Source organism: Mesoplodon densirostris, chromosome X (assembly GCF_025265405.1).
Source record: "Mesoplodon densirostris isolate mMesDen1 chromosome X, mMesDen1 primary haplotype, whole genome shotgun sequence".
Taxonomy (NCBI): Eukaryota; Metazoa; Chordata; class Mammalia; order Artiodactyla; family Ziphiidae; genus Mesoplodon; species Mesoplodon densirostris.
Genome location: NC_082681.1, coordinates 66,543,904 through 66,553,906, shown reverse-complemented (window position 1 = coordinate 66,553,906; position 10,003 = coordinate 66,543,904). Strand labels below are relative to the sequence as shown.

General features: G+C 39.9%; 1 pseudogene; it reads left to right on the top strand.

Annotated features, from left to right (window-relative positions):
- Positions 1 to 846: 846 nt before the first annotated feature.
- Positions 847 to 9,706, top strand: LOC132481620 (V-type proton ATPase subunit B, brain isoform-like; annotated as a pseudogene).
- Positions 9,707 to 10,003: the final 297 nt, after the last annotated feature.

Genomic DNA, 10,003 nt, shown 5'->3' with positions numbered 1-10,003 from the left:
AGAAAAGGGAACACTCTTGCACTGCTGGTGGGAATGTGAATTGGTACAGCCACTATGGAGAACAGTATGGAGGTTCCTTAAAAAACTACAAATTGAACTACCATATGACCCAGCAATCCCACTACTAGGCATATACCCTGAGAAAACTATAATTCAAAAAGAGACATGTACCAAAATGTTCAGAGCAGCTCTATTCACAATACCCTGGAGATGGAAACAACCTAAGTGTCCATCATCGGATGAATGGATAAAGAAGGTGTGGCACATATATACAATGGAATATTACTCAGCCATAGAAAGAAACGAAATTGAGCTATTTGTAATGAGGTGGATAGACCTAGAGTCTGTCATACAGAGTGACGTAAGTCAGAAAGAGAAAGACAAATACCGTATGCTAACACATATATATGGAATTTAAGAAAAAAATGTCATGAAGAACCTAGGGATAAAATAGGAATAAAGACACAGACCTACTTGAGAATGGATTTGAGGATATGGGGAGGGGGAAGGGTAAGCTGTGACAAAGCGAGAGAGAGGCATGGACATATATCCACTACCAAGCGTAAGGTAGATAGATAGTGGGAAGCAGCCGCATAGCACAGGGCGATCAGCTCGTTGCTTTGTGACCACCTGGAGAGGTGGGATAGGGAGGGTGTGAGGGAGGGAGATGCAAGAGGGAAGGGATATGGGAACAGATGTATATGTATAACTGATTCACTTTGTTATAAAGCAGAAACTAATAAAATATATAAACAAAATAATTAATTAATTTATAAAAAAAGAACTGAGGGACAAGACAGAAGTAAAGACACAGACCTACTAGAGAATGGACTTGAGGAGACGGGGATGAGGTAAGGTAAGCTGTGACAAAATGAGAGAGTGTCATGGACATATATACACTACCAAACGTAAAATAGATTGCTAGTGGAAAGCAGCCGCATGGCACATGGAGATCAGCTCGGTGCTTTTTGACCATCTAGAGGGGTGGGATAGGGCAGGTCAGAGGGAGGGAGATGCAAGAGGGAAGAGATATGAGGACATATGTATATGTATAACTGATTCACTTTGTTATAAAGCAGAAACTAACACACCATTTTAAAGCAATTGCACTTCAGTAAAGATGTTAAAAAAATAGTAAGGTGTCACACTGTGATTACATGACCATCACCACCACCCCTAGGACCTGATCTCACAAAAAAAAAATCACCATGTCAATCTGACCCTGCCTTCTATTCTCTAAGTTTATACTCCTTAGGTTCTGCCTGAAACACTTTTCTACATCTATCTAGCTGTATCAAGGCCCAGGTCTGGCTTAATGAGTTTAAATTAGGCCCAAAATGGGCAAGTGGGAAGTATGCAACATCCCTCTATATAGTAGCCGATACTCACCTACTACTTCCTATGGGATCCTTCTCCCCAAATATATCCATACTTCTTCAGCTAGAAAATCTGATTTGTGGTCCCCAAATCCAAATTTTCGATAGCTCTCTTTTCATTGCATTAGATATGCTATTCTCTTTTGCCTGCTAGAGAAAAAGGCCTGGACCAATGAAATTAAGTCCATGGAAGCAAAGGTAGCCCCTTTAAGAACTGATGTACAGAATGCTCAGGAACCCGTGATTCTGTCTACTATGACATCAGGGAGCCAAGATAAGAGGGACTGGCTATAGACACAAGTGCAGCTTTCTTGCCAAGCTTCTCTGAAATCACATTTTCAAGAGTCATGGTTTTCTTTTTTAGTTTTGTGGGTTTTTTTTTAAATTTTATTTTAAAGAAGATTGCAAAAACAAAGCAGAAAAGAAAAGGCCAAAGACAAACATTTAAGCAATAGAGGAAAAATACTGGATCTGTCTCATTCTTCCTGTTTGTATCAGTTTTTTTTCCAGATGATACCTATCCTTTATCTCATCTCCAACATTATTATCAATCCAAGGTTCCTCACCACACCCTCCTCCAGGGGTTGCTGTGGATGGACATGAACTGAAACTTAGGGATGAGTCATGGTATATATTTCACATCCAACTTAATCTTATTTTAATCAGAAACTGCAATGGATTATTTTATAGTCTGCATCAAATTTTCCCATGTCAAAATATCTCTATCAAAGTACCTATATAAAAATATCCTTGATTTCAATATGGCTCCATCAAAATGGCTATGTCACAATGTTATGTACCCACTCATAACCAATATGGCTGTAAGAATAGGCTCTGTGTAGATCTGGTCTGGATCCACTTATGTGCCTCATGTCTGTGTTAAAATGCCAATTTCTTATTTCATAGTCCATATTGCTACAATTTACTCTTTGTTTATGTACTTAAAGTATGGTCTTTAAGAACCAACTCTTTATCAATTGATTTGTATAAGTTTCCCTCCAAAACTCTGCTGTATGCTGTAACTGTTTAATGTTGCAGCTCTCTATATTCAGCTTCAGTATTCTCTGTCTAAGTTACTTTTTGTCAACTCTCTTTTGTCTGGGGATTAGCGTTTTTCACACTATTACAATAGGAAGGGGGATTTATATTTAATTCTTTTGACTGGAAGCTTCACGTATTGCTTAGAGTACCAGCTGAAATGAATCTTCCATTTGCATTTCCCCTTCAGTAAGCCATTCTACATCATAGAGAGAAAGATAGATAAATATAAATAGATAATAGATAGAAATAGACAAAGACCTGCTAAGTTACCACTATAACATGTAAACATTTGCCTTTTAATAATACCTTTGCTTATTTGTCATTTTTTAGGAACAGACCTGGAGATATCTTGACACTTAGATATTTAGCATGTGGTATCAATATGAGCCATTTTATTTCAAATTTCCTTAAAATCATGACTAAACCTTTCCTCTCTCCCTTAAAAAAAAAAATCTACGTGCAGAATCCCTGGAGTTCATCCTTTCAGAGCATGCTTCCTAGAAGTCCTGTATCTCCACCACAACAGTTCTCTGGAAGAAATTACAAGTAAGCAATCCCTTAAAGGGAAAATTAAAGCTTGTAAATACTGAAAAAGAAAGAAAGCAGGATCTTATTTGGGAAGAATTTTAGCAGAAAGCTTTATGTATTTATTTTTCAGTAGGAGGTGAGGTTGCAGAGAAGGAGAGGTATAGTCAGAGATAACAGTGTTTCTAACTATGAATATATACATAATTGTGTTTATGCCAGAAGATAACATATTTCCTGCAGAAAAAAGCACTGACCTAGATTAATCTGTAAGATTTTTTAAATTGTATTTCCTTCATTTATCTAAGTATCATAGTAATTTCTCAGACATTCTTAGACCATAGGAAATATTCCCTAACAAAATCCCTAGTTTTAGTGAGGAATAGAAAAAAAGCAGAATAAGTTTCTTTGTTTTATGAAGATGCCATTATTTTAGTATATCTACTATATTGATCTAATGTGCCTTCTGGATGGTTTCCCTTATTTGCTTCCTAGAGAATATAGTGATAAGAATCTAAGTGTGTTTGATATTTTTAAAATATCCTAAAATATTTCATGTTTGTTTTTTTTCATTTAAAATAGCATTATGACTCATCAGCCCAAAGAGGACAATCCTTACATCCATCCATCTTTTAATTGGAATGACTCTCTGGGAACAGCTAGACCTGAAGCAAATTATGGGGACAAGTATTCTTTAGCCATGCATATGAAGCCACTTTTCGTATGTATCATGCATTTCCATTTCTATATATAGTTATCATCACCGTAGTTCTAGTAAAGGTAATATAATGAATACTAAGACTTTGCTATAGCAAAATGATATGACAGAATCAATTGAGATAAAGATATGGAAAGTTTAGCTTATAAGACTCACTATCACTACTATTTCATTTTGTAAAATGGGATTAGGAAATATGAGTCAAAGGTATAGTATATATAATACTTCATATGCATAAGTATACTATGTATGTAACTTAAATTTGCAATCTTTAGAAAGGAGATTTGAGATCAAAGGAAGACTGGTTGAATTCCGCGAGACTGGTCTTATGATAATCAATAAATTATCATAATTTAACAAGGCAACTGCTATTTTGTGTTTTAGTGTACTTAATACATTAAATAGTACATTGCTCAAGCTAATGCTGAATACTGGCTAATTGCTGATCTCTAATTACAAGACGTATTAACAATTATCATGAAGTGCAAACTGTGTTTCTCTGTATAAGTGTTTAAAACCAGAAATCAGAAGAAAAAGTGAAATGGATTATCACCCAAAAAGTTATCTTTATGAATGTTCTTGACAAATGCAATGAATTATAGAAAAATGAAACTAATTCACCAAAAATGAATACTTTATGTTTCTTGACATATTGAACTTTTGTGTTTTTTTGAGGGGAAGGGTCATTTTTAGTTGAGTGACCACTGACAAAATAACCTTCCCCAAAAAACCCATAGTGGGGAGAGTGATATCACCAAGATGGCAACATATGTCGTTCCTGACTTCACTCCCCCTCAGAATAACTAATATCTATTCAAGAACATGGCACTACTGAAATAATTCTGGAAATAAGGGTGAGACTAAAGCACCCTCTGCACCACAGAGACCAAAATATACTGCTTCAGAAGGGTAAGATAAGCTGCTACGCAATGACTACACTGTCCCTCCCATTGCCAGTGTAGCAACACACAGAGAGGTCTTCCCTGAGTCTCTGGTTCCTCCAGTGGGAAAGGAGAGGCCAGGGGGACAACAAACCTCCTAAGTTTCTTGGAGCCCCTACTCATGTGGGAGCCCCTACTCTGATCTCGCTACATGGAGACTGCAGGGAAATCTATAGGGCACAACCACTGGGAATCTGACTGTTATGAAGAAGAGAGAAGGGGCTTGCAACAAAGATCTTGGCAGACCAAGTTCATACCTGCAGTGCCCAAGTAGTAATCCTAACTAATGGCTTTTCCCATATGCAGAACCAAGTCAGTGTTGCACTTTGACTAGGGAACCCATTAGGATGCAGACCTGCCTGATTTGGGTACTCAAATGAGGAGTTTTTCTGGCCGCAGATCCTGGACCAAGGAGTCTGAGGCAAGGATCTGAGTCATAGATCCATCCACTGGGAAGAGTGTCTCCCAGCCCCATCTGATGAGTAGCTAGTGAGAGCACCGGGAAGTTGTGTAGCCTAGCAACACTCCAGCTGAGAGATATGCAGAGTAAAGCCAGTACTGGGCATGGAGGGTTCTCTTGCTAAGCCCAGGCAGGGGAATTAACTCACAGCCAAGGCTGAGGGTAGCTCCCAAGCCCTCCAGACCAGAAAGCCTGCTTGGAGAAAAATGGGAGTTGCCTGGAGTGACTCTTCACTGTCCCACTCAAGTAAGTGACCTGAAATACAGTCCCACCCATTGTGGCTCCAGAGCTCCATCTGACCAGAAGAGCTGGCAAGAACCCCTAGAAGCTGTGTAACCAGCAATGCTTGAGCCAAGAGGCGGCCCTGCCCAGGCAAGGGAACTGAGACATGTCCCCACTCACTGTGGACAGTATCTCTCACCCCATTTGATCAGAAAGGCTGGCAAAAATCCTGGAAGCTGTGCAGCCTAGCAGCACTCAAGACAAGAGGCAGGCAGGCAGAGCTGATAGTTTACAGAGCAAAGCCAATGAACCTGTTCGGCCAGAGAACTTGGAGTGCAGGTTGGCTTGAGTTAAGACAACAAAGAGCTTTACTGGCTTTATGTTGCTTCTCTCACTGCACCCAGGCAGGAAAATTAATTCATAGCCCTGCTCATTGCTGAATACAGCCTCTAGCCTGCCTAATCAGGGAACCTAATCAGAGCACACAGGAAGCTGCATAGCCCATCCAGCAGCCCAGATTAGAGTGGCACTTGAAGAGAGAGCACAAGCCATGTCTTTCTCCATTTGCAGAAAAAAAACTGGTGGTCTCACCTGGTCAGGAAATTCAGTGCACACTGTTGCCTGATCTGGGTTCCCAAGCAATAAGGCCATACAGGTCCTTGCTACCCTACCTGGGAGTGAAGCTAATTCATAGCCCCATCTACTACTGACTATAGTACCCAGTCCCAACCATCTAGTAAGCCTGACCAGAGAATCCAGGAAAGTACAGCACCATCTAACAGCCTTACTTGGGTAGGGAACCAAGCCAGCAGTCCTATCCAACTGTTCTCAGCCAGTGGCACACCTTCCCATCCCCAACCTCAGTGCTTGAACAGTTGCCTCCCTCCACCCCCATCATAACAGTAGGCCCCACTTGCCTAAGGATATTACCAACAAATATGCCTAGAGACCCAAACTGAGCTGACTGGTGAAGATCCGTCTCTGCAAAAGCAAACCTGTAAAGTCTGTAAGAGAACCCCAATTACACAAATGCACAGATACCAATGTAAGGAATCAAGGATAACAAAAAACCAAGAAAATATGACACCAACATAGGAAACTAATAAAGCTCCAAGAACTGATGCTAACAAAATGGAGATCTATGAACTGTCAGACAAAGAATTCAGAATAATTCTCTTAAGGAAATCTAGCAAAATACAAGAACACACACGCAAAGGACTAAATGAAATTAGGAAATCTGCTTTCATGGATAGAGGTCAGGCCCGCAGCCAGAGAGAGGCGTCGTTCAATGGAGAGGCTGCTCCGCAGGAGGACACCTAGATATCAGAGAAGGCTAGAGCTGAAAAGTACCCTGCGGGTCATCTAGTCTAACCCTCTCATTTTACAGTGAGAAGCCTAAGGTTCTGGGAGGCACAGGGCTTGTCAGGATTTAGACACCTGATTATTGACAGAGAAGTAAAATTCCAGGTTTCTTAAGTCTTGTTTGACCTTTTTCTACCATTAACTTTTGTGAGCTCAAGGCTCTCTTTGGGGAAGACAAGCAGCTTTGCCCATATTATATAGCATATATCCAAAGCATATGCACTGATATGTTTAAGTGTTTTGATTGTAAAAAGACCTTAATAAACCAGGCTTAAGTTGGCTGCTCAGCAGTTCTGAAAGAAATGGTTCTTGATTACTAAACAATACAATTGTGTAGCATCAGACCTCTTCATAGCTTCCTTAGGAACTGGGGATGAGCCCTGGAAGTAGACTCTTTAAAACTTAGGAAAGCACCTGATGTTTCCCCAGGTTGTAAGACTATGCTTGCACTGGTTAATTGCCAGAGTGCCTGTTTGTGGTTCATTGGTTAAAAAGAATTTCAGATGAAGGGTTTCAGTCTGGGCGCTCTCCTGCCTGACTAATCCTGTCCTGATCAGTCACTGGGTCACGTGACAGCACTGTAGTGTAAGGAAGAAGGAAAAGACTTGATTCTATGGTTTGAGGAGATGTGCTTTTTTTTTTTTTTTTTTTTTTTTTTTGCCGTACGCGGGCCTCTCACTGTTGTGGCCTCTCCCGTTGCGGAGCACAGGCTCCGGATGCGCAGGCTCAGCGGCCATGGCTCACGGGCCCAGCCACTCCGCGGCATATGGGATCCTCCCAGACCGGGGCACGAACCCGTATCCCCTGCATCGGCAGGCGGACTCTCAACCACTGCGCCACCAGGGAGGCCCGAGGAGATGTGCTTTTATAAAAATATATATATATATATTGAAATATAGTTGATTTAGAATATTGTGTTAGTTTCAGGTGTACAGCAAAGTGATTCAGTATATATACTCTTTTTAAGATTATTTTCCCTTATAGGTTATTACAAGATATTTAGTATAGTTCCCTGTGCTATACACTAGGTCCCTGTTGGTGATCTATTTTACAAACAGTAGTATGTATATTTTAATCCCAAACTCCTAATTTATCCCTCCTCTCCCAGATGTGCTTTTTATAATGGGAATTATTTACATTAGAGAATGCTTTTTGGGAGTTTATGTGAGCTGAAGTAAATGTGTCAAGTAACTGAGAGATGTTGCATTCTTATGACAATAAATTTATACCTAACAATTACAAATAATCTTTTATGAATTTCATTTATACGTTTTGCCCCTAGAAGGGGCAGCTTCTAGGAAAAGATTATAAGGGGCAGCTGTCACTTTTCCATATAATTATTCACTCAATCTCAATTCAGAGAGTATCAACTTAAACAAAAACATAGTTTAAAGAGTATTCCATGATTAAGGTTGTAAACCCTTAAGGGAGATGAGTATGATTTCTCAACATTCTGTGTGTGCTTAGCCAGTGACCGAAGAACTTCTCCAGTGGCTACACTCCATTGGAGAAAGGTTGTTTCTCAGTAATGATACAAGAGTGTCCCAGATCACAAAAAACTGAACAGTTCAGTTTTAGAATTTGAACAGCAGCACAGAGTTAAAGAACAAGTGATGAGCCAGACAGTTGATTCTAGAAAGTCATTGAAAAACAATGTTTGGATGCTTTTAAAATGAGAACAATGAAGAAATTGTTTTAGGGCATACAAGACAGTATCAGGAGTCAATGGTCCACTAGTGATCTTAGTTCATGTTAAGTTTCCCAGATACGCTGAGATTGTGCACTTGACATTACCTGATGGCATGAAGCAGAGTGGGCAAGTTCTAGAAGTCAGTGGTTCCAAAACAGTGGTTCAGGTATTTGAAGGGACTTCAGGTGTAGATGCCAAGAAAACGTCCTGTGAGTTTACTGAGGATATTTTCCAAACACCAGTGTCTAATGAGGTGCATGGTAGGGTATTCAATGGATTAGAAAAAACAATCAACAGAGGTCCTGTTTTACTGGCTGAACACTTCATTGACATCATGGACCAGGCAATCAATCCTCAGTGTCAAAACTATTCAGAGGAGATGATTCAGACTGGTATTTTGCCCATAGATGGCATGGAAATTCCTGTCTTCTCTGCAGCTGGCTTACCACACAATTAGATTGCAGCTCTAATCTATTGCCAGCCTGGTTTGGTAGAAACAAAATCCAAAGATGTAGTGGACTACAATGAGGAAAATTTTGTGATTGTATTTGCTGCTATGGGTGTAAACATGGAAACTGCCCAGTTCTTCAAATCTGATTTTGAAGAAAACGGCTCAAGGGGCAATGCCTGCCTCTTTTTTTAACTTGGCTAAAGATCCAACTATTGAGCAAATTATCACTTCTCACTTGGGTCTAACCACAGCTTTGTAGTGAAGATCAGAATGAAAAACATGTATTGGTTACCCTAACAGACATGAGTTCTTATGCTAAAGCACTTTGAGAGGTTTCAGCAGTCAGGAAGGAGGTTCCTGGTCAAGAGGCTTCCCAAATTATATGTATACAGATTTACCCACAATATATGAATGTGCTGGTCGAGTGGAAGGTAGAAATGACTCTATTACTCAAATTCCTATTCTCACCATGCATAACAATGATATCACTCACTGAATCCCTGACTTGACTGGATATATTACAGAGGGATCTACACAATGGACAGATTTCCCCACCTATTAATGTGCTGCCCTCATTATTACAGTTAATGAAGTCTACTATTCAAGAAGCTATGACGAGAAAGGATCATGCCAATGTATCTAACCAGTTGTATGCATGCTATGCTATTGGTAAGGATGCACAAGCCATGAAAGCTGTAGTTGGAGACGAAGCCCTTACCTCAGATGATCTTCTTTACTTGGAATTTCTGCAGAAGTTTGAGAAGAACTTTATTGCTCAGAGTCCTTGTGAAACTCACACTGTCTATGAGACTTTGAACATTGGCTGACAGCTGCTCCAAATCTTCTCCAAAGAAATGCTGAAGAGAATCCCTCAGAGCACCCTGAGCAAATTCTACCCTCAAGACTCTGCAAAGCATTAACTGCTACTTCATCACTGTCTTGATGCTTTTGTGAAATACTGGTTCTGTTTTCTTTATTCCTTTTGCACTCCCCCATCCCTACCTTTGTGTTGGAGTTTACTGTGTTACCCTGTAATTAAAAACAAGGAATAGATAACAAAAAACTGAAATTAGAAAAACAGTGCATGAACAAAATGACAAGTTCAGCAAAGAAATAGAAACCATCAGAACAACACAACCAGAAATCTTAGAGTTGAAAACTGAACTGAAGAATCCAATAGAGTTTCAAAAGCAGACTCGACCATGCAGAAGAAACAA